This window comes from Myodes glareolus, chromosome 16 (genome assembly GCF_982192425.1).
Source record: "Myodes glareolus chromosome 16, mMyoGla1.1, whole genome shotgun sequence".
Taxonomy (NCBI): Eukaryota; Metazoa; Chordata; class Mammalia; order Rodentia; family Cricetidae; genus Myodes; species Myodes glareolus.
In genome coordinates, this window is record NC_142041.1 from 59,233,058 (window position 1) to 59,255,971 (window position 22,914).

The 22,914-nt window shown below is 41.7% G+C and overlaps 1 protein-coding gene across 7 annotated transcripts in view; it reads right to left on the minus strand.

Annotated features, from left to right (window-relative positions):
* Positions 1-22,914, minus strand: part of Ncoa2 (nuclear receptor coactivator 2) — a 231,072-nt gene that overhangs the window by 114,004 nt on the left and 94,154 nt on the right. Inside the window, exon 3 of one of the 7 annotated variants that reach the window (XM_085677340.2) lies at positions 19,369-19,473. The exons of the other annotated variants lie outside the window; for them this stretch is intronic. The gene's annotated coding sequence lies outside the window, so the exon portion shown is untranslated. The remainder of the gene's footprint in view (positions 1-19,368; positions 19,474-22,914) is intronic. 7 annotated transcript variants of the gene reach the window in all.

Below are 22,914 nucleotides of genomic sequence, written 5' to 3' on the forward strand. Positions count from 1 at the left end.
AAGAAGTGAAATATTGGGGCTGGAAAGGTGGCTCATCAGTTAGGAGGGCTTACTGCTCTTCCAGAAGAGCTGGGTTAGTCCCCACAGTCACATGGTGGCTCACAGCATGGGCTACTCCAGTTCCAGAATATATAATGCCCTCCTCTGACCTCCAAGCGCACCCAGCGGATGTGACGTACACATTGTGGATGAATGCAAAACACATATATAAAATAAATATTTATAATTCAGAACTTGAAAAATAAGTGAAATTACTCAAAATTTATATATTCTGTTGATCTTTCTAAAAAGAGATCAGAACCATGTGTCAACTAAGCAGGAGTAAAATTGTGAAACTTTCGAAGAATAGTTTTATCTCAGAAGCCACAGAACAAAGAGTAACTTGGAATAAATAAATATAGATAATTATTTATGAGTCCACTGAATAGATGATTACAAACTTATTTTTATTTTATCATGGTCATTCAGACACAAAAACTGCAAGCATAAAACAAGGTTGTGTCTCAGGGCCATGTTCCCCCATGGAATCCTGCAGGCTAGCTGGCTGACTCAGGCCACAGGATCATCACCTCTTTTTTTCACAGAGGACTCTGCTACTTGGTTATTTCCAGAGCCTGGCTTATGGTTTTTCAGATCCCTCCACACAGCATTCCAGGCAATCACTGTGATCAAATTCAGGTCAGGGTCGCGTTCTTCTATACTACAGATAACGACAACGAAGCTTTGGCGATCTTGGAAGTTTAGCTAGGGTCAGATTTGTACAAACAGAAATTCAAACTCAAACTGACCAAATAACCAATCTCTAGTGTTTTCTTTTATTGTTGTAAAGTTTACACAACAGCTTTCGATGACTGAACTCCACAGATGTTTGGAGTGCACTGAGCGAGAAAGGACAGATCCGAAACTCACTTTTCTTCCCATGTATTCAACCATCAAGGCTCAGTGCGTGTGGAGCACTGCCTAGGCTCTGCATGCAGCAAGAGGAAAAGTCCCTGCCCTCCTCACCTGACAACCAGGAGAAAAGGTGGCTGGTTCAGGTTTGCACGTGTGTTTAACAGATGCTGTTTACCAATGTTCCATTGGCCCCTGGAGGAGCACAGAATGAGAGCATGGCCCCTCAACCATCTCAAGTCATGTTCAGCCCAGCTCAGTCAGAACTGTGGGAAAAGGCAGAGCACTGCCTTCAATGTTTCTCCTGTTGACCTCCATGTAACACTCACACTCCTCCACCCCCAAATCTACTGCAGCCTGGTTTTTCTCCCTACTCGAATAAAGCAGCTCCTCGAAATCTCCATGCTGATAGAGTTTCCATGATTGTGTCTATGCAAATAAGACCCAATTTACACCTCAAAATTCAAGGTGTCACCTTAAGCTCCAGCATGGACATTTTTTTTCCCTCTCACTTGATGTGTCTCTACGGAAGCTTCTGGTATCTGTTGCTCCTCATTCCACCAGTTGACAATCTTCTGCAAACTGCTTTTTCTCTCTTAATCCTGAAACTCTGCACCATCTCTGGACTTCATTTCCAGACAACCGGGGTCTTTCTAGATTCTCTAGATGACCTCATCTACTTACTGACGGGTTCACAGTTACCAGGACTTCCTTCTCCGGGGTCTCTCCCAAAGCCATGATAACACAAAGGTGTCTTACAGGTGAACTGGCACTCACTCCCCTGACCTTGGTTCAAGCTGTAATTGTTTCAAATTGTGAATGCCTCAGAACCCTGGTGTTTAACATGGAATGAAAGGGACCAGAGAGAATATAAGAGTAACTGTTCACTGCAGTTCACAAAACACCACAGGAACGCAAACATTTCCTCACTGTGAAATCTAACATTGAACCTGTGCAATCTTCGAGTTTCTCAGCTACACCCATCAAACAGTCTGAGATCAACATGGCCTGGCTAACTGTCACTTTATACCCACTTTCAGTCTAATGACCTCCTCCTGGTTATCCTATGCCTAGACTATATTTTATTAGCTCCATATTTCCATTTTTTTTCAGTCCTAAGGCCAGCAGTCAAGGCAAAAGTATCTTTCACTTATGGTACAGACTGGTTTGAGTTATGCCCCAAGTCAAGCACTACTTTTGTTGTATTGTGGCCGTTACTTTTGTTTTGTTTTATTTCGCGTTTTTTATTTTTTAAGATAGGGTTTCTCTGTATAATCCCAGCTGTCCTGGAACTCTCTTTGTAGACCAGGCTGGCCTCAAATTCACAGAGATCTACATGTCTCTGCATCCCAAGTGCAGAGATTAAAGGTGTGCACAACCACACAGGGCTTGTGGCTGTTATAATCTATGCACTTATTTTACTCTCAAAAGGCTACAAACATGGTTGTGGAGCAGCATGGTGCATGTTGACATCTGATGTTACAGATTCTGTGTTACTCATCTTTGTATTTTGACAGCAACACTACAAAATAGGACTCAAATGTGATGATTGTCACATTTTATTACAGAAGATCTTAAAATTTTTCCTAAGATTATTTATTGGTAAAAGAAACATGAGAGAAAGAATTATTACTTGTAAACTTTTAGAAGTAAAAACAATAGCTATAATTTAAGTATATAAACCTAAGGAACAGAATTTAGATTCTAAAGAGCACAATAAGCAATGACTAAGGAGACCTGGCACTAGCACTGCTTATCCTACCACAAACAACCTCAAAATCCTGACCGGGAGTCAGCAGGACACGGACAGCACAAATTAACATGACTGCACCAGGTCCCTGGTCAGGGGTTATGCACAGGCTTATCAGAGGGTTAAGTCAGAGACAGTGTGAAGACAAGCAGACAGAAAACACCCCTGGCGACACCCCTTGAACTCAAGTCTCAACCCCCCCCCAAAGAGCTAGAATCCCACCAAGCACAGCAAGCTAATAGAAAACCAAACAACGTCCAGTATGCAATAGCTTAGACACTACAGACACATGGTAATTCTCAGGAGGCCAAGGCAAGTCTTAACGTCACAAAATGGTTTGGGTTTTTTGAGACAGCCTTACTGTGTAATAAATATTTGATGCTCATAATCCTTCTGCCTCAACCCTCCACCCCCACATCATGCTGGGATTATGTGTGTGCCACATATCTGCTTAACATCTGGAACTAGAACTCTCAAATCACGGCTAACTGTGACTCAGCAGGACAGAGTTGAATGAAAAGTCAGGGCCATCTCTGCTCAGTATACTCAATGCTGTTTAAATAAATAGTATAACTTCCAGTGTTAACTATCAGAAGCACAATAAGCACAATAGTGACACAGCTCACTACAGGCTGTCAAATTGTTTTCTTTAAAATATAACCAACACCTGCATCTACTATGAGACAGAATCCATTCTTTAAAGAGCAGATCTGCAGTTGGGGGTGTGGAAGGGCACGCACTGGTCAAGCATTATAAAGTCCTGGTTATCTACTCCAGTGTGCGCTTGCTTGCGTTTCTCTCTCTCTCTCTCTCTCTCTCTCTCTCTCTCTCTCTCTCTCTCACACACACACACACACACACACACACACACACACACACACACACACACACAAGCTAGAGATATAAAAGCATAAATGAAGTTTCAACCAAAAATGACTACCAGCTAACATTATTTACAAAGAGCTTATTCAAGAAGCTCAGAACTGCTGTAATTACTGGGACAAGGGGAGAGAGAGCCAAGCAGACGGGGAACAGCACATGGTAACTGGATGATGCCGATCAAGCAGCACAGCCCAGGAAAGTGACTCTTCAAAGCTAACCCCATTCCGTGCTTACATGACAATGTGCTCTGACAGAACAAGGACAAAATCATTTCCCCAACCCAGATACAGTAAGGGTATAGCACATGATGAAGATGACAGCAGAACACTGCAGAGAAAGAATGCTCATTTAGTAAACCATCCAAAAACAAAACTTTACTCTAAAAATGTCAGTGCATATAGCAGACGGCATGAAAATAACTATAATAACACAAACTAATAGTACTCTAGATTTTAATAACAACATATCATGGCTTGACATTCGTCTGAAGATAGTCTGTATTTACTGAGTGCTCACTATGTGCTGAACCTGGTGTGAAGCACTTTACATATATCTCATTAGTAACAACCCACAGGGCGAATACTTAAATTACTGTCTTTAATGGCAGAAATGGTCAGCATGATTTCAAACCCAGAGTCTGACTCAGTGTCCTCAACACGATGCCATCCACTCAAGCAGCATGCATACTGGGAAAACAGTACTGTAACATGGACATAGAGCAGAGAGCAGGCAAAGGGAGAAAGCAGAGGAAGCCTCTGTGCAGTTTTTCAATTCCTGCCATATGGGGACATGCTTGCTACTGCTCTAAGATGCCCGAGTCATCAATAAGAAGTGGCCAGAAAAAGGGTTAGAACTTAGTTATTTGATAGAGTTCTAACTTGGGAAGATGTAGCCTTATCATAGCTGGTGATAAAGATACACAACAACATGAATGCATTTATTTAATGTCACTGAATGCCCAACTTCAAACTAGCAGGGATTTTTTTTTTAAAGAAAAGCCAGACTAAGTAACTTTCCAACAGGATAAAAAATATACTTATATTACGATATGATATAGTGAATAGTATATACTCTTATATCTCAAAATAAACATATGCTCCTAAATCTATCCAAATATAAAATACTATGTTCATGTCAAATCGTTTATCAGAGAAATATGATTTCATGAAAAACAAGAAAATCATTAAAGGTTTGAGCTGAAAATCTAAGGGAAAGAAGTATATACTCCAAGAGGGTTCTGCTAGTAGTCAAACAAGCTGTAATGGCCCAAGACCACAACTTCTGAAGATCAAACGTATTTCAAAAATGCTGAGAATATGGCTGGAGAATGTCTAACTGGTTAGACCTCTTCACTTTGGCAATTTAGCTCATAACAGAGACATAATTTATGACTTAAGAGACTCTCCTCATCCTTCAACAACTCATTGTTGATGACTGCTATTGCATATCAGGATATGGAAACTATACTATAAAATTCACTCAAAGAAAAATTTAAAATATCCTATATATTGGAGGGGAATGTACTTGTCTTTGCTATGCTGGTAGTATAAGTCAGGGCCTCGCAAAAGAGAAACGGGGCTCTATCACTGAGCCATAGCCTAGACCAGAGCAAATTCTTATGTATATGCACATCGAAGACAGGGATCAACTCTGTGTCTTGGGTGTCTTCCTTAATTGCTCTTGACCTCATTTTTCTGAGATAGGGTCTTTCAGTAAACCTGGAGGTCACCAATTCAGCCACACTGCTTGGCCAGAAAGTCCTTGGGAATGGCTTGTTCTTCTCTCTCCAGCTCTTCTATACCTGCAGCTAAGCACTTCTATACCTGGCTTTATGTAGATGTGGCACCAAACGCAGGTTCTTATACTTGTACGCTAAGTACTTATTGAGTATTCCATCTCCCAGGCCTTAGAAGCTAATTAAAAAAAAAAAAAGACTTAATGGTTTAGTGTGTATGTATAGTGTTCTGTCTGCATGTATCCCTTGAGGCCGGAGAGGGGACCAGATCTCAGTACACTCAGACCCACCATGTGGTTGCTGAGAACTGAACTCAGGAACTCTGGAAGAGCAGTCAGTGCTCTCTTAAATTCTGAGCCATCTCTCCAGGCCAGAAACTAACATTTTAAGTACTTCTCAGATAATTTTAACTGGCAACAAAGCTGCAGGTATTTTTTTGGCTGTAACAAAACAAGCAGACTCACAACACTATCATAGACCACACAGGCACAATGTTCAGAAAAGCATTTTGTTAAGCCTTGTGTCTCTTTAGGCAGCAATGCAGTCAGAGGCAGGGAAGTCTCCAGTGTGTGGAAGCAAGAGATGTCCAGGCAGATCTGGTCCATCAAAGTCTCTGTCTTCTAGTAAGTTCTGAGTAATGGCAACATGTCAAGGTCCCGCTGTGGGAAGTCCTTACTTCCTTCGGGGAGACCAAATCTTAAAACTCCCCCATTGGTAATTTACAACTTATTAAACTTTTCATCAGGGTGCAGTTGATAATTTTTACTGAAGTTTCCTAGAATTATGCTGGAACAGGATGAGCTAAAAATACAGGAATCAAAAGAATAGATACAGAGTTAAGTAAAGCTCAAAAATCCCAACCTGACACATCTAAAATTTATCAACATCCATAAAAACCAACACCAAAAAGGTATGCAAAATTGTTAATAGTTCCAAAGAAACAAAAGATGGCCCTCACGCAATTTTAGTAGAAATCTTCAGTCTACAGTAAAGCATCACACACACAATAGCACGCACCTGTAATCCCACACTGGACATGGTAGCACACACCTGTAATCCCACACTGGACACGGTAGCACACATCTGTAAGCCCACACTGGACACGGTAGCACGCACCTGTAGTCCCACACTGGGCACGGTAGCACACACCTGTAATCCCACACTGGACACGGCAGCACACACCTGTAAGCCCAAACTGGACACGGTAGCACACACCTGTAGTCCCACACTGGGCACGGCAGCACACACCTGTAAACCCACACTGGACACGGTAGCACGCACCTGTAATCCCACACTGGACACGGTAGCACACACCTGTAATCCCACACTGGATATGGTAGCACACACCTGTAATCCCACACTGGATATGGTAGCACACACCTGTAATAACACACTGGGCATGGCAGCACACACCTGTAATAACACACTGGGCAGAGTAGCACACACTAGCAATCCCACACCAGGCATGACAGCAGATCTTTGTAACCCTAATAGGTGGAGACAGGAGAAGATTTCAAGGTCAATCTGAACTAAGGGATCCTTAGCCTCAACAAATACATACAATGACAAATTACATTCCAATTTCATAACAAGTTAGGTTCATGTGTGTGTTTCTATGTAAAAGCTTTAGGATCCTAAAAGATAGCAGATTTTTAAAAAAATCATACACACATATTCACTAGAACTCAATCACTAATTGAGCCAGATTGAATTCAATACCCATCATTTTTATTGGCTACTAGCAAATAATTTTATTTTATTTTATTTACAAAAGCAATCAGAGAAACAGCATGACTTGCTAAAAGGAGCCCTAGACAACCAGAACCTGGCAGTCTGAGAATCACTACCAACCAAACGCCGTCATGTTAAAGCACAGCAATCCCTAGAGTTTCCCAGCTCTAGGACAATGATGCTGAAAGTCACAGCTGATAACAGGACCATTGCTGCCATATGGTATCACTGATGCCATGGGACACAGAGTTCTTGGTGAATTTCACATCCTAACACCAGAGTTTATGTTCAGAACTGTCCCTGCCTGTGCCTACTTGCTACACAAATGGACAATAGTCCGCTTAAAAATAAAACACTAAAATTAAAAAATTGTGCTGGTTTTTTACCAACCTGGTTCCCTGCAACTTTTTTAAAGCAACATAATTAAAATGAATCGTAAGTGTTCATGAGGAGATCTGCACTTGATTTTCTGATACATACAGAAGCCTATTTTGCTATTTTCTCAATAGACACTAATAGTGTCTGCTCCAATAAACATGCTCCCACAGTTAATAAAGAACGTCACTTGGAATCATGGAGGATTCATTTATTTTTAAACACATACCAGTGAGCAGTTACTTTAAAAATAAAGACAACAATGTTGAATTATCTACCCCATATTTATTGGAAGTGGAGAATTGCTTTGAGATTTCAAAGCACATTAAATCAGCAACTGAAGTTCTTACGAATGTACTCGAGCCTGGTTCTGTTAATTTATGTTTGTCGTCTTCAATAGGTATATGTTGAAAATGGATTTTTGTTCTCTTTAAACCTTTGAGAGCACAGTGTTTGACTATTCCAAACATACCGATTCCAGTCAAGATAGAGGACGGGGAGTAGCAGATCTGCCATGTCTTTCATTTAACAGGAAATAGTAAAACTCAAAGAACTGCGGGCAAGACCAGCACAGGCCAGAGCACCACAGAGACCACTATGTGTATTAACACCAGTTTTCCATGCTCTGGCTGCCTGAGCAGCTCCCTAATGCATCCTGGGACAAATCTACCAAACTGTGCTCATGAGAAGGCTGTGAAGAAGGTTGTCAGTTTTTGCTCTTTTCCCTTTGTGTTTGCTAATGGGGAAACTGGGAAAGTCTTTCTTTTTATGCAATTAAATTATTTACGGAATAGGAATGTAGCTCAGTGGAAGAGTATTTACATACCATGCTTGTAGGTCTAGGGTCAATCTGCAGCACAGTAAAAATAAAACAAAAGCTTTAATATACAAAGAGTTTGAGGGGACAATATCCAGAATGGTAAGTCAATAAAGACTGCTGAAGGTGGACTTGGCTGTTGTGGTTAAATGCTTTTCAGAACTTCCAGGGCAGTGCTGTCCTCATCTAATGCAGAAAGAGCATTGTGCCAGGCTCTGCTGGAGACTTTAGGAATACCCAAACCACAGCAGAGTGGCCAGGTCCTAACTACTACTGCTGCTACTAACAGACACGCGTTCACAAAGAAGCAAGGCCTCATGGGTCATGTGCCTTCTGTGCCCACAACCCAGTGTTTGCCAAGGCCAGAACAATGCCTATCAGACCAGCTGACTTGTCCTTGTTCCTGAATGGCACTGCCTCGGATGGAAGCTCTGAGCCAAAACCATCCACTTTGCACTGAAAACACTTTCAATAAGGAAAAAGAAAGTGGAGTATTTAGCAAGCTGGAGTAAGGAATGAGAAGATTGTAGGCATTCTGTGCAAACATAATCACTGAAACAAGAAACATCAGAAAGAACACAGTTATATTCAACTGATGGCCAAATGTAGGCAGTTACACACAGACAAGACCTTTTCTGTGTTTGAAGTGTCTTTCCCTGTGCTGTCTTTGGCATCTCTCAAGCACTAAGCCTCTTAACTTTTCTCCCATCTTTAAATTGCCTTCAACACGAGCTTTCTGCTACAGGCACAGACATGGCTGAAATGCATTGATTCACCCTAGCAGGAGGGATGTTTACAGAAAGCCAGCCAGATTCTGCCAAAGCAAAGCACATGCTTCGACATGAAAAGCCACCCTCCCCCAGCCTTCCTCAGCAGTGTCTAGTTCTCCGTGCTGTCTACACTGCTGCACTTCTGACATCATCACTTCCCCTTCGATAAGAGTAACTTTACAAGGCAAACGCAACCTTTCTCCTGACCACAGATTTAATGCGACAGTCTAAGGGACTGCTCTGCAGGCAGAGAAGCCTTCCGTCTTCCCCCACCTGACATCTGCCATGAGGGTCAGATTACACCGGCCAGATGAGGGACCATGAAAAAGAAAAAGTGGACGATGAGGTCATTGGATACAACTTTGACAATAGAACATGAAAGTGAATGCACTGTTCACAAAGCTTGTCATTCTCCAAATAAATTTTCTTTGGAGCTGTAAAATAATCAACTCTTTATTATCCAAGCTACAAAAATGAATAACTTATTTAATATCTTATCTAATAATATTAATATTTAATAATTTATTATTTGCAATAAAAAGCAAATACTTCATGACACCACTGTCTTGAAGAAATCATTTCAACTCCATCATAAATAACAACAGTGAAATTTATTAATTACAAATCAAATTACATACTGTATGCCACTACTTTTGCATTTAATTAAGAGAACTTTATCTCTGGTGATTCTAATTTTTAAAACTAATCTGTGAACTGCCTTTAATTGAGTGTGTTCATAAACCAGAGACTTTCTTAAGTGATGGTGAGATGGCTTAGGGCAGTCGGCAGGATCTCAGAAGTCTAAGACTAATAGTTTAACTTGTAACTTTGTGCCAAAAATAACTTGTCAGGGAGGCATTTGACTCAAGCAACAATAAAATCTTGTAAAACACCATTTTTCTTTTCTTTTCCTTATAAGCTCCTAAAAGAGAATCCAGATCCAACTTCAGCCTACTGAGAGAGCAGCGTCAGCAGTCAGACCGTAAGCTCGCAGTAATCACTTTGACACAGAGCCACTGCGCGCTAAACTGGTCATCTGTAGGTGCCACACACACGCCACTTTGCTGGGTTCCCCGCCCCCGAGTTAAGGTCAAAATTTTGTCAGCTAATTAACAATTACAACATTCATTTTAGTCCGTGCCATCTTTAAATTTTTCTCGGAACAATTCTGGGGTCCATTGCAAATTTACTCACCCAGTCCTACGCTGTAGTCCACTTCACATTTGTATTATGGATCTAACTTTTAAAATAATTCTGTTTGGCAAAAAGGTTTGATATAGTAAGTACTCTAAGATTTGCTCACTGATCCAACAATCCAGAGAACACGGGGTTGGAAAAAGCCCAGTCTGGTCCTGACAGAAGGCTGATGCGCTCCTAGTTATTCAGCTCTAGGCCAGCACTGTAGCTCTGGGACCCCCGATTCAGATTTGGGTTAAAGAGTGGGATGATATCCTCAGACCAAACAGATGCAATCAGCTATGAATATGAAAACTTCCATGTCTTATAAAGCCCAGGACGTTGGGCATGGTGACTCATGCCTTCAATCCCAGTACTCGGAAGGCAGAGGCAGGCAGATCTCTGAGTCTTAGGCTACACTGATCTATGCTGAGTTTCAGGACAGCCAGGGATACACAGAGAAACCCTGTCTGGAAACACAAACACACACACACACCCGAATCAATCAAAAAAAAAATCAATCAATAAAAGCCCAGGATAAGACAGGATTATAACAATAATCAGGAGGCAGGGGCAGTTTGAGACCAAATAAGTTTGAGGCTAACCTGGTCTACATAAAGAGTCCCAGGCCTGCCTGGGCTACATAGAGAGACCCTGTCTCAGGAAGAATAAAAGCCCAGACTGTCTAAAAAGGCATTTTCATCAGCAGTGGCTAAATTTTAGTATTAATGATTTTAAAGCCAGGCTGCCTAAATTTCAAGCATAAATAAAAATGTGTCATTTTCTAGAATCCTCTTATTCTAGTTTATTTCTTTCATTTGCAGTTGTCAAACTTCCCTTGCCAAACAATTATTTACAAAAAATATCCAGTAAAGTGGACATGCACCCATAAATTTAGAGGACTAGTGGGAACGCATCAGAGGGAAACAGTGGACGGAAAGGTGCGTTCTTTGCTGGAGTTAGAGCTGAGCTTACACAGCACTTTTCTACGCACACACTACAGGTGACAGGAACCAGGAACCTAAATCTTAGTTTCGAAACACTAGGAAAATTTAATTATGTAAAAGAGTCCTGCAGAGTCTTTTGAATAGGCCGGGTCTTCCTGAACAACACACATACTTCGAATTACACATAGTGATTGGAAGATTGCATCTACAGAGCATTAGTCTAAGCTAGGAAGAAAAGCAGGGAGTTAAAGAGCAAGTCCAGCAAATCTAGAAAAATATTCTAAATTCTAAATTTCTAATTAGGAAGCACATAGATTTAAGGCAAAATTTTCCCTACTAACTAATTAGAGCCACGACACAGGCTAGATCCTGACTGGCAGTCCCAGAGAACTGCCACGGGGCGGATGCCAGAACAGGAGCGTGTGTTCTGCAATGAAAACCCTCAGAGAGCCAACGGTAGACAAACTATGATGCATATGTTCAAACAGCAAAATTTTTGAAAATTAAAGGTTGGCTGGCTCCTGTATTGCTGAAATATTCTGTCCGAAAAAACATGCCAACTCTGCAAAATAACTGAACTTTCCATCAACCTAAAATGCAGGGTGAAATCCTGACTGAGTGAGCTCTGCTGCTTTCCACTGCTGACCACCTGATCATAATTTAGCATTTACACTGTCTTTAAGGGAAGAATTTCATAACAGACTCAACACCTGCTTCTTCTGCTAGGAGACAGCTCGCTCCTGTGAACACTATATAATAAATTAAACAAGTAAAAACAAAGCAGGTAAAAAAGAAACTTAGGACAGGACCCATAACAGGAGAGAAAATCCTCAGGAAATAGAAATATATCCTCCAGCCTTTGAGAAGAGGGAAAGACTGGGAGACTAGGGAGGTCAGTTGTGTTTAAAACAAACAAACAAACCCCAGCAACCTGAAGGTGTTTAAGACACAAAGTCAAACATACTGCAGCCAAGACTTTCAGGCAAACTCACCAGTCCCTGAGCAATTCCTTTAATTCTAAGGAACAGATCTTTAAAAAGCAGAAGTGTCTTTTCAAACTGTCCTCTGACGCCCCCACTCCCAGCAGGCACTCACGCACTCCCAGGCACACAGGCACCATGAGCACAGACAAACAACAACAACAACAACAACAACTTCTCTAGGGTCCTGAGGCATCATCTACATTTACTCCATGAAGTAAATTTTATTACCTCACACTTTGCCGTCTCATTTTGCAAGCAAAATAATCTTAAATTGAAAGCATAAACTAAAGCCAAAAGAGTCTTCAGAAGCGTCCTAGAGGAGGCTATGTTTGAATAAGCATCCTTACACAGACTCACATTTTAACTGGTGGTGGTATACTGGGAGTTTCTGAAACCTCTAGGAGGTATAGGCTGGCTGGAATGAGTTGTTTAAATCTCTGGACCTAGTTCAGGGCTTACATGCCATCTCTGCTTCCTGATCAGAAGTTATGTGAGCAGACTTCACCATACACTTCTTTTGCCATGAACTCTGCCATGTCTTTCCCTCAGGATGAACGGAAACCTCTCAAATCATGAGCCCAAACACCCCTTTATCTCTTAAGTAGTCTTGTTAAACTGAGTAAAGAAGCCGTCCCTCTGGTGCTGTCTTGCTGTAAGGGTAACACAAAGGGCACTGCTCAGCCTCCTCTAACCCAGTGCCAACGGGGGGGGGGGGGGGGGGGGGGGGGGGGGGGAGGGGCAAACTCACTCCTCATTTCTGTCCTGTCCTCCAAACAGATGGTTTACAAAGCCTGCAAAGAAACCATGTGAGAACTGCGCAGCTCCTGCCTGAGTTGCTGTTCTGTTTGTTTGGGTTTTCTGTTGTTGTTGTTGTTGTTTTGGTTTCTCGAGACAGGATCTCTATAGCTTTGGAGCCTGTCCTGGACCTAGCTCTTGTAGACCAGGCTGGCCTCGAACTCACAGAGGTCCACCTACCCCTGCCTCAGAAGTGCTGGGATTATAGGCCTGCGCCACCACCTCCAGGGGACTGAATTGCTTCCAAAAGCTTGTTGTATACAAATAACATTTTCTTTTTTTGTTGTTCAAATTCACAATCACTTTCTCTCTAATCTTCAAAATCAGTTTAAAAAAATCTTGGGTTTTTTTTTTTCTGTAAATAGTTCACTTAAGTGAAATTAATCACGAATTTTGTTTAAATATTGAAAAATACATTAAATAAATCTTCATTCTAAAATATATTTTTTGGACTTGTTCTTGAAGCTACAGGCTAGAGAACTCAAAACAACACTTGATCTACCAAGTGCTCTCACAAATGCTATCCTTAGGTTCTGTCTATAGGTGATAAGTATTTTATGTGGCTGTATTCATCATCAGGAGATACTGCCTTTTTAAATGACTATGTTACAGTTTACCTTTTCTCGTATATATTTGAGAACTTTTTTTTATTTCCTCACTGACGTTCTGAGAGGTCCTCCTATGTGGGATTCTACCAAGCAAGGTTTTACCCCTAAATAAAGTGAAGGAGATTTTGCTTCCACATTCTTATTTTTGTAACAAGTTTACTGATATATAACAGACATGCCATACAATTTACCATTGAAAATGCACAATTCAGTGGATTTTGTGCAACGGACACCACAGCCAATTTTACAGCCTGTCAATATAACAGAAGAAATCCCATGGCATCAGCACAATCTCAGTCCCAGGCAACTGTTACACTACTCTCTCTAGATGGGTTTGCCCTCCCTTGCATTCTGTAATAAATGGAGTTATCAGCAGACGTATGATTTTATGGCTAGCTTCATTAGTACGGATAATGCTTTTGAGACTTCTCCATCTTGTAGCATGTATATTTATTTTTATGGCTGAATAATATTCCATTGATGTTTGCAGCACATTATATTCATCTATTCTTCAGTCAATGGACATCTCAACTGCTTTCATTTTGGAGCTATTATGAATAATGGTACTATGAACATTATCACAATATCATTGTCAAGATAGTATGGAATGATCTAGTTCATAGGAAATGGAACAGTCAAGGGAAATAAAGTCAGATATTTCATAGGACGTGGATCAACTGGCACTCAAGTCTAACTGACATCAATGCACTCTGAGCACACCTACACCCCACCCTACGTTTGTCCTCTCAGTTCCCATCACCACATGGAACACTTCAGAAGCATCATCTCACCTCTGCCTTCAACCATGACCTCACCTGGCCAATCTGTAGGGTATTCAGCCTAAAATAAGTATTTTAGACTTTCCAGCAACCCAATCCTATGTATCGGGACTGAATTAAAATGTCTTAGTAGGAAGATAACCCTTGATCCCACTGACCTCTCCAAGTTTGCATACTTATATGACACGCACAAACAATATTATGTGGGCATGGTGGTCCATACCCATAATCCTATAATTAGGCAGGAGGGTTGCCATGAGTTCAAAACACCCTAAGCTACATAACAAGACTCAGAGTAAAAATAGACAAACACAGACAATTAATTGTCTCAAAGGCCCTGTCTCTCACAACTGGGCCTTTTCACACGTGCCCCACCCCCCTTCTCCTGTCTGCTGTGTACTTTAGGAAGTACGATGCTTTGCATGGCACAGAACTGTCTGAGATGAGGAAATGTTGATGAGGAATTAGGGAACCCCAAGAGCTAGGATTGAAAAGTATTGCTGGCAAGGAAACAAAACAGAAACTTTACCTTTGGCTATTCGTCTCCACTGTGGGATCACATGGCTCATAAAGGTGTTAAGACTTGGATTTATAATGCTAGCAGCCCTCAAAAAGGCAGGAACACCCACATCTAAGCACCTGTCAACCCATCACTGACATCGCCATGAGCATCCCGTATCCCAGACACCACTTCCACACCGTAGAAGCCATATAGTCCAACGACCCACCTGGATACTTCCTTCCTTCAGCGGGTTAACATAATGACAGCAGTTGCTAAGCATCAGCATTTAAAACTAAGACTATGACCCTGAGAGTCTCTGGGAAGCCATAAGAGTGCCTACTTTCACATTGAGGACACTAAGAGAGACTTACATAGATCTAATCTACATGGGAAGTAGATATAGAAAAAGAAAAGATCTCCTGAGTAAATTGACAGCATGGGGACCTTGGGGGAGGGTTGAAGGGAGGAGGAGAGTGGCAGGGAGGGGAGCAGAGAAATAAATATAGAACTCAGTAAATATCGATTAAAAAAAAAACTACCTAAAGGTAAATAAGATTTCTTTGTTTTCTAGGGAATTGGTTTGGTTGAAGGGACAGATTTGGTGTGCAGATTTCTTCTCAATTGTATCTCAAGCTGTAAGAAAACTGGCTCAGTCTCAATACATCAACCACATACATCCCTTATGGGGGAAGAAAACGGGGAGAATCAGTTTTACTACATAAATTGTTTGTGGGTTGTAATAAAATTACAATTTATCTAAGCTAAATGTCTTTTCCAGAAAAATGATGAAGTTGAGGTAACTCTGTACCCTTGGTGATTGTTACTCATGAATTGGATGAACGGTAACATGAACAACAATCAGAAAATCAGACATGCATGCAGCATCCACATTGCGTGGCCTTAGGACAACCTTAGGGCTTTCCTTCCAGTTAGCTATTCTGCACAGACTTCTGGACTCCTTTTTCTAAAGGCTTCTGCATCAGCAGTTAGTGGCTACTCGCTGCACTTGGTGGGTGGTGGTAGGGGAGAGGAGGTGTAGGAGAGTGGGGGAGCCAGTATGATCATGTGAAAGGACAGTCACCCAAGATAAAAGCATTTCAGGGGGAGGAAGCAGGAAGTAGAGGTGGCCTGTGTGCTGGAGTCCTGGCCCTGAAAACCTCTAAGAAAGATGCTACTAGTCATCATGAGTCAGCCCTTAAAACTTGGAAAAAATGTATTAGAAATCGCATGTACAAAGAGGAGCTCTCCTGTGCTCCAGTGTCTAAGAGCTGGCAATGCAGGACACGGTACCTACCAGGTCTGTAGTCAGGGAGAGGGAGTATGTGTAGGCTGTCAGGGTGCACCCAGAAAGCCTCTATCTCACCAGAGAAGTCATCATAGCTCTGGCAGAAGACAGTAGCAAAGCAATATGGCTGACAGCACCAGAGGCCAAGAGAGCAATGTGCCTTCTCCCCATGGCTTGCCGTTCGATCCCCATGTGGCTGCCTACTGGCAATGTCTCTGAGTTTTCAATTTGTGATTCCCACAACTGACACAGCAGAGCCCTGCATCCTGCACAGCTTTGATACAAAGTCACAGTGACCGGACAATTTCCCCAAATTTTGTTCACTTTTTACTTAATTTTTATTCTTTAAGTTATTAAATTATTTAAATATCCGTCACTTAAATTATTTTATTATGTGAAGACATCTTAAAATAAATTGCCATAATCTTCTATCTTGCTAAGTTTAATGTTCTAAATATAATTTCCTATTTTCTGTGACTCGAGAGCTTAGAATCCTTAGGTCTGATTCTGAACACATGCTACTATTATAAGCTAGTATGAGGCTGTATTAGTTGGAAGAGCATACGGAAAACTTATCAAGTCCAAAACATGACTTAGTACAAATCTGTTTTCTAAATTTCTCCATGGGGGAAATGGGTAGCTGGAGAGGGGGCATCACAGCTGTTAAAAGCACTGGCTGCTGTGTTACCAACATAGTGCTCACAACCATCTGAAACTCCATTTTTAGGGAATTTGATGCCCTTTTCTGACTTCGATGGCCCAATAATACATGCTGGTAAAATACATACATATAAAAAAGTATGTATTTTTAAAAAGAAAAGTAATACAAAAAGACATATACAACTCAGTTACAAAGACCAATAAACACTGTACAGAATAAGTGCAGACTGAACAGCCCATATCGAAAATGCTTGGAACAATGTTTGTTTGGTTTGGTTTGGTTTGGGTTTTTTGGTTTGGTTTGGTTTGGTTTTTCTGTAGCTTTAGAGCCTGTCCTGGAATGAGCTTTTGTAGATCAGGCTGGCCTCAAACTCAGAGGGGTGTGTGTGTGTGTGTGTGTGTGTGTGTGTGTTGGGATTTTAGCCAATGCCTTTTGGGGATCATGAATCCTAAAGCATGGTCTTGTGTGCAGATGTGACTACTTATAATCTTAGGGATAGGGTTTCGCTCTCTCTTGCTCCTGTCCTCTTACGGGGATTGGAGCGAAGGAAATGGCTTGCTCCTTCTTCACCCCTGGACAAAATGACTAGGTGAAGGCAGCTAGATTGGCGGAGGAGTCTAAACCATTCTGTATCACAGTGTTTATTACTCCTATTTTATACATAAATAAATTCTTGAGAAAGCTTAACAAACTCTTCTTTCTACATGTGTATATATTGCGGGGGGGAGGGTCTTGCAGGCGAAGGCAGAAGAGGGCATTAAATCCCTTGGATTCAATGTTACCTAATTCTAGCAATGGTAGGCCATTCTGAGTCACTTGATGTGAGTGCTAGGAACCAAACTCAGGTCCTCTACATAAGTAACAAGTATTTTTAATTGCTGACCCATCTCTCTGGCTCCTGGTTTATTTGGAATAATCTGCACGGACTTTATAGGGTTAGTATCCTTAAAGATCTGAGTACACCAACAGCTTCTAAGAAGGGCTGGGCACTGAGGCTAAAACTGGGAGAGACAGACTAGCTGCCTTGAAAGGTCATATTCCTGGGACCCGCCAAGAATTTCTTGAATGACCAATCATATTGATTCAAAATTAATACTGATGTCTTACTCTTAATTCATCAAAAAACCAAGGAGGTGTCCGAAGGATCTGAGCTAAAAGACAAGACTACCAGGGAACTTAAACACTGCACACATGTGGATCATCTTTAGCAAGAAGATAAGTAAATCTTATCTTACACCAAACTTTACAGTCCACCCCACGTTCTCCTACGGGCCTGAGCCCTTTTGAGTTGCTTTATGGCAGGCCCTTTCTCCTTAAACATCACCCCCCAGTTCAAACTACTCCACTGGCAGGATACCTTCTCTACCTCTCCCTTTTAAGGTCCCTTCTCCATTTACATGCTGACATTTGTCTTCCTGCCCACACACCAGTGGACCCTAATGCCCCTAAACCTGCTTTGCTCTCCCCAGAGGACAGAGTACTCCTCAAACAGCTTCTAGATCTAGAAGCTAGAAGCTACTAGGTCTCTCGAACCTCGATGGACAGGACCTCACACGGTAATCCTCATCACCCCCTCGGCTGCCAAGTTCCTGAGATACCCATGCTGGTACCATCTCTCCAGGCTCAAGCGGGCACCTACTCAGGACATTTGGTCTGTTCAGCAGACAGGACCTTCCACCCTCCAGTTTTCTAGGATGCCACAATGAAGGGCCTACCTGCTCCTCATTCTGGCACACTCATCTTTAGTGATAACAATTTTTTTCCAAGACACCTGCCTTCTCATCTCCCCCCAAGGACCAGATGCCTGCCTTCTCCGGGATGACAGTTCATGGGATGCCTCTCCAGCCACACCTCTCGCTAAATGTGGACACCTGGCTCTCTCCTTCCCCACGCTGCCCCGTGCCCACAGGAAGCAGCCAGATTTGAGTCTATGCTCTTTGTTCCCCAAAGAGAGCCTAACTGTTTGTCATAATTACCATTTCAATTTTTGTCACCCCTATATCCAAAGAGTCTGGAATGTCAAGTTGGGAGCGTAGACACCTGCCCCTGGCATCTATCCCAGCCCCCAGGCCTGGTATGGACTCAAAATCCCAGCAGGCCAGGTCCTGACCCCATCCTGGAAGTGGGGTCAGGACCACTCCCCAGGGAATTTAAGTCATGCCCCAAAAGAGGAACACGTGGTCTCCCTTTCTTCCTCTCGGGGGTCGTGTTTTAGTGGCTTCCTGGTTCCCCCTCAGGGCCACCCGAGAGCACATATCTCCCATTAACCCTGGATATTTCTTAATTTGGCTTGGTTTGATTTGATTGGATTGGAAATTTTAACGTCGGCAGGGAGCTAATATTAAGAAACATTCCTAACAGATAACATAATAAAATCATGCCCTCTTGAGAGAAGCCACAATGCTCTCTGCGACGCGAACCGTACCAGATGACTGTCAATACTGATGCACTTCGTACAACAAAGGGTCATCAGAAAAATAATGGAATCGGCCCTATAATACAAATGGTCACCTGCTGGATCTTCAAGGGACCTTACGTGGCTGCTATTATATCTCTTTATCCATCACTCAGAACTTAGGGAATGTGCTGTATAAACCCTTCGTTGCTTTCTGTCTTTGCAATAAAGAGGTGTGACCAGGGATACGCAGACAGAAATAAGGAAATCACAAATAAATACTTACTAAAAGGAAATGTAGAAACACTCAGTGACTCTCAAGAAAGCAAGCCCAGAACTGGTTTTTCGGGTTAGGTCTGTGGCTCTCACATTTCATCAGTTCTTAAGAGGCCTGGAAAGGAGAGAATTTCATGTGGGCGACTGCAGCACTCTTGGCTACCCTGTCCAATCTCCCTTTTGTCTCTGACCAGACCACTGAGCTAACAGGAGTACTTCTTCAGTGATGACAGATTAAGGATGGATGTGTTGGTCAACAAAGGCTGCTTAAAGTGTTATTAGGTTGCTACTCTAGAAAGAAGTTTGTCTCAGGCCTCTAGCAGCCCAGTTAAGAAAACGCGGGGAGTGTGTGTGGTGGGGGAAGATTAAGACTAACTACTTGTCTAACTGATAGAGCTGAGCTAGGAACTACTACTGAGGAATTATCTGAACATCTTGAAATAGATATGACCCAGACTAGGAATAAGAAATGAGGTGAGAAGAGGGAAAGAAAATCTATGTGCTTGTCTATATACGTCATATGACTTCTCTCAATACAAAAGACCCACACCATAGAACTAAGTGGATGTCTGGGTGAAGAGAAGTGGGATATGACCACAGACAATGGGTCCCGGGGGTACGCGTTCCAGGGAATGTTCACCCAGAAGCACTGCACTCCTCATCCCATATGATGTAGCCTATGCCTGATGCAAAGGAGCCTCTGCTGGCAGCTCCCATTTGCAAAAACCCTTGCCAGCTTCCTTCCCATCAGTATTTGGCCTCCTCAACTAGAGTCATCGCCGCAGATATGTCACCTGGAACTTATTAATAAATAAGTTTCGGCTGCTTTAGAGGACGAGAAATTTAACAGCCATGAATTACGAAATAAAGATTCAAAGTCAAGATCTGAAACCAGCCAGTGACTTCAGAAATGGCACGAATTGCCAGGAGGTGGTGGTGCAGAGGCAGCCTGTTCTACAAGAGCTAGTTCTATGACGGGCTCCAAACCTACAGAGAAATCCTACTTTGGGAAAAAAAGAAAAAGAAAAGAAAATCAGAAAAAAGAAAAGAAAGAAAGAAATGGCAAGAATTATTGAGACAATAGAAGAACAAAGATTACAACTTTATTTTGAATCTGCTTGAAAATGGCTTTAAAAGAAAAAAGACAGGAACGGCAGCAGTAAATCAGGTGGGAAGTAAAGGCAACCGCTGTGTATGTGGTGAATACTGCAGTCAGATCACAGCCCTTATCTGCGGTTCAAACCCTACTCACTAAACAGAGGAACAGAGTAAAAGTCATCAAATAATAAAATGTAACACAATTTAATTTATGTTCTCAATTATTTGAAAGGATTCTCCAGTTATCCCAAGAATGTACTAGCTTTCACTTTTTAACATGTGTGCCTTCGTGTACACGAATGGAAACAGGACAACCTGCACAGGCCGTCCTGCTGTGGGGGAGGGGACCAGACTCAGCAACCAGAGCTTTTACAAGCTGAGCGGTTCAGTCAGCCCAAAGAATGTAGCATTTTAAAGCTAAAAGCTAAAATCGGAGTTTTTTTGGTTTGGTTTGGTTTGGTTTTTCGAGACAGGGTTTCTCTGGAACTAGTTCTTATAGACCAGGCTGGCCTCAAACTCAAAGATCCGTCTGCCTCTGCTTCTGGATTAAAGGCCTGTTCTTATTTAATGGCAAAGATATTCCTTTACACTGTTTCTTATCAAGTGAGAATATGTTTCACTTTGTTTTGAGACAATGTCTCATGTAGTTAGACTGGCTGTGAACTATCAAGCAGAGGACGATCCTGAACTCCTGGTCTTCCTGCCTCCATTTCCTGAGTAACAGGATTAAAGGTTGTGCCAACAGCTAATTTATGAAGTGTTAGGGACCAAACCTAAGGTTTGTGCATGCTAGCTAGGCAAAACTAAGCTATATAACCTATATATAGTTATATCTTATACAAGTCTCTAGCCCTAAAGCTGTTTTTAAACAGAACATGAAAAGAAGTTGGACTAGTATTCCTTTTTCAGTCTCTGAAAATATAACAACTATGTTAATAGAAGCTCTGAGAATCAAACCCACTGAAAGCACCCTCTGTGTCACATCACTTGAACTGCATCTTCCTTCACTAATGACTAACAGCTAGTTTCTGATTTTAAAAAGGGGCCTGCGATTTCTCATAGTGCAATGAGTCTACAAACCCTCACTATGAAGGAAGAGGCCATATATAAAGCCAGCCTGAAATTCTGAAATGTACGTGGGGTGGAAGATGGTGTGTGTGGTTTGCTTGTGAAGGCATGTGTCATGGCCTGTGTGTGTAGGTAGGTGTCCTTGTGCAGTCAGCTCTTTCCATCAACCTTTACATGGATTCCAGAAATTAATCCTGGGTCATCGGGCCTGCATACCAAGAGACCCCATCTGCTACACCACATCCCAGGGATTGGCCTGAGTTTGCTATTTTGTTTCTGCTCTAAAGAGCCCAAAACCTCAAAATTAATCACAGTTCATCCTCTAAGTAGCTAGTGAACTTGGGGATAACACTGGACGGTCACTTAACCTTTATCTGCTCATCAGCCCCACATGGGCCAGTTAACCCCAGTGTTAAGGAAGTAGAGGCAGGCAGATTTCCATGAACTGAAGGCCAATCTGGTTTATATATCAAGTTGCTGGCCAGCCAGGGATTCATAGGAAGATCCGTCTCAAACAAACAAAAACATAAGATCAGAATAGTGACTCCTTCTGCTGATTGTCTGAGTTGATGTGAGACGGCTCAAAGACACTACCTGGTTCAGTGTGCATAGGCTACTCTTTACCGCACTGTGGGTGTAATAAGTCAGTGCTCCATTGCTAATGTGTGCCCTTTCTTCTTGTCTCTGCACTGAAACTACAGTGTTGCCGGCTCTGACAAACTATCAAACCTAAGTAAATACACATGTAAGTAACCTCAGCATACATGTGTTAACTTTTACTCATACCCTACTATGTGGCTCTCATTATTAATCTTTTACAATACAGTGATTATTATATATTTATTATATATTATAAATATATATTATAAATATATTATATATTATAAATATATATTATAAATATATTATATATTTATTATATATTATTATATATTATAAATATATTATATATTTATATATATTATTATATATTTAAGGAAATAAAGAGCTAAAGCTATGCATGTATATGTGGACAGCTACAATAATAATAATTCCCATAAATAAGCAGGAAGAGGGCAGATCTTTAAAAACATACTACTCTGTATAGAAATATGTATGGAATTCCTATGCTTTCACTCGAGTACATTCACATCCTATATGGTCATCCTCAGAGTTGTAGCACAAGGCAGAATGCACCTCTGTGAAAGCTACTGGGCGACTCTGACGAAGACAAGCTGCAGGGCAAGGTGAAGTCCTGCGACTTCACCACCCAAACTGCCACCAGAATGGAAAGCATGAGGGTTTTCAAATTAAGTTGTTCAGCCTCTGCTTCAAAGAAGATTCAGACAGAATCCAAATACACTGCACACTCTGACACAAAGAATTAGCCAGTTTAAGTAGACATAGTCCA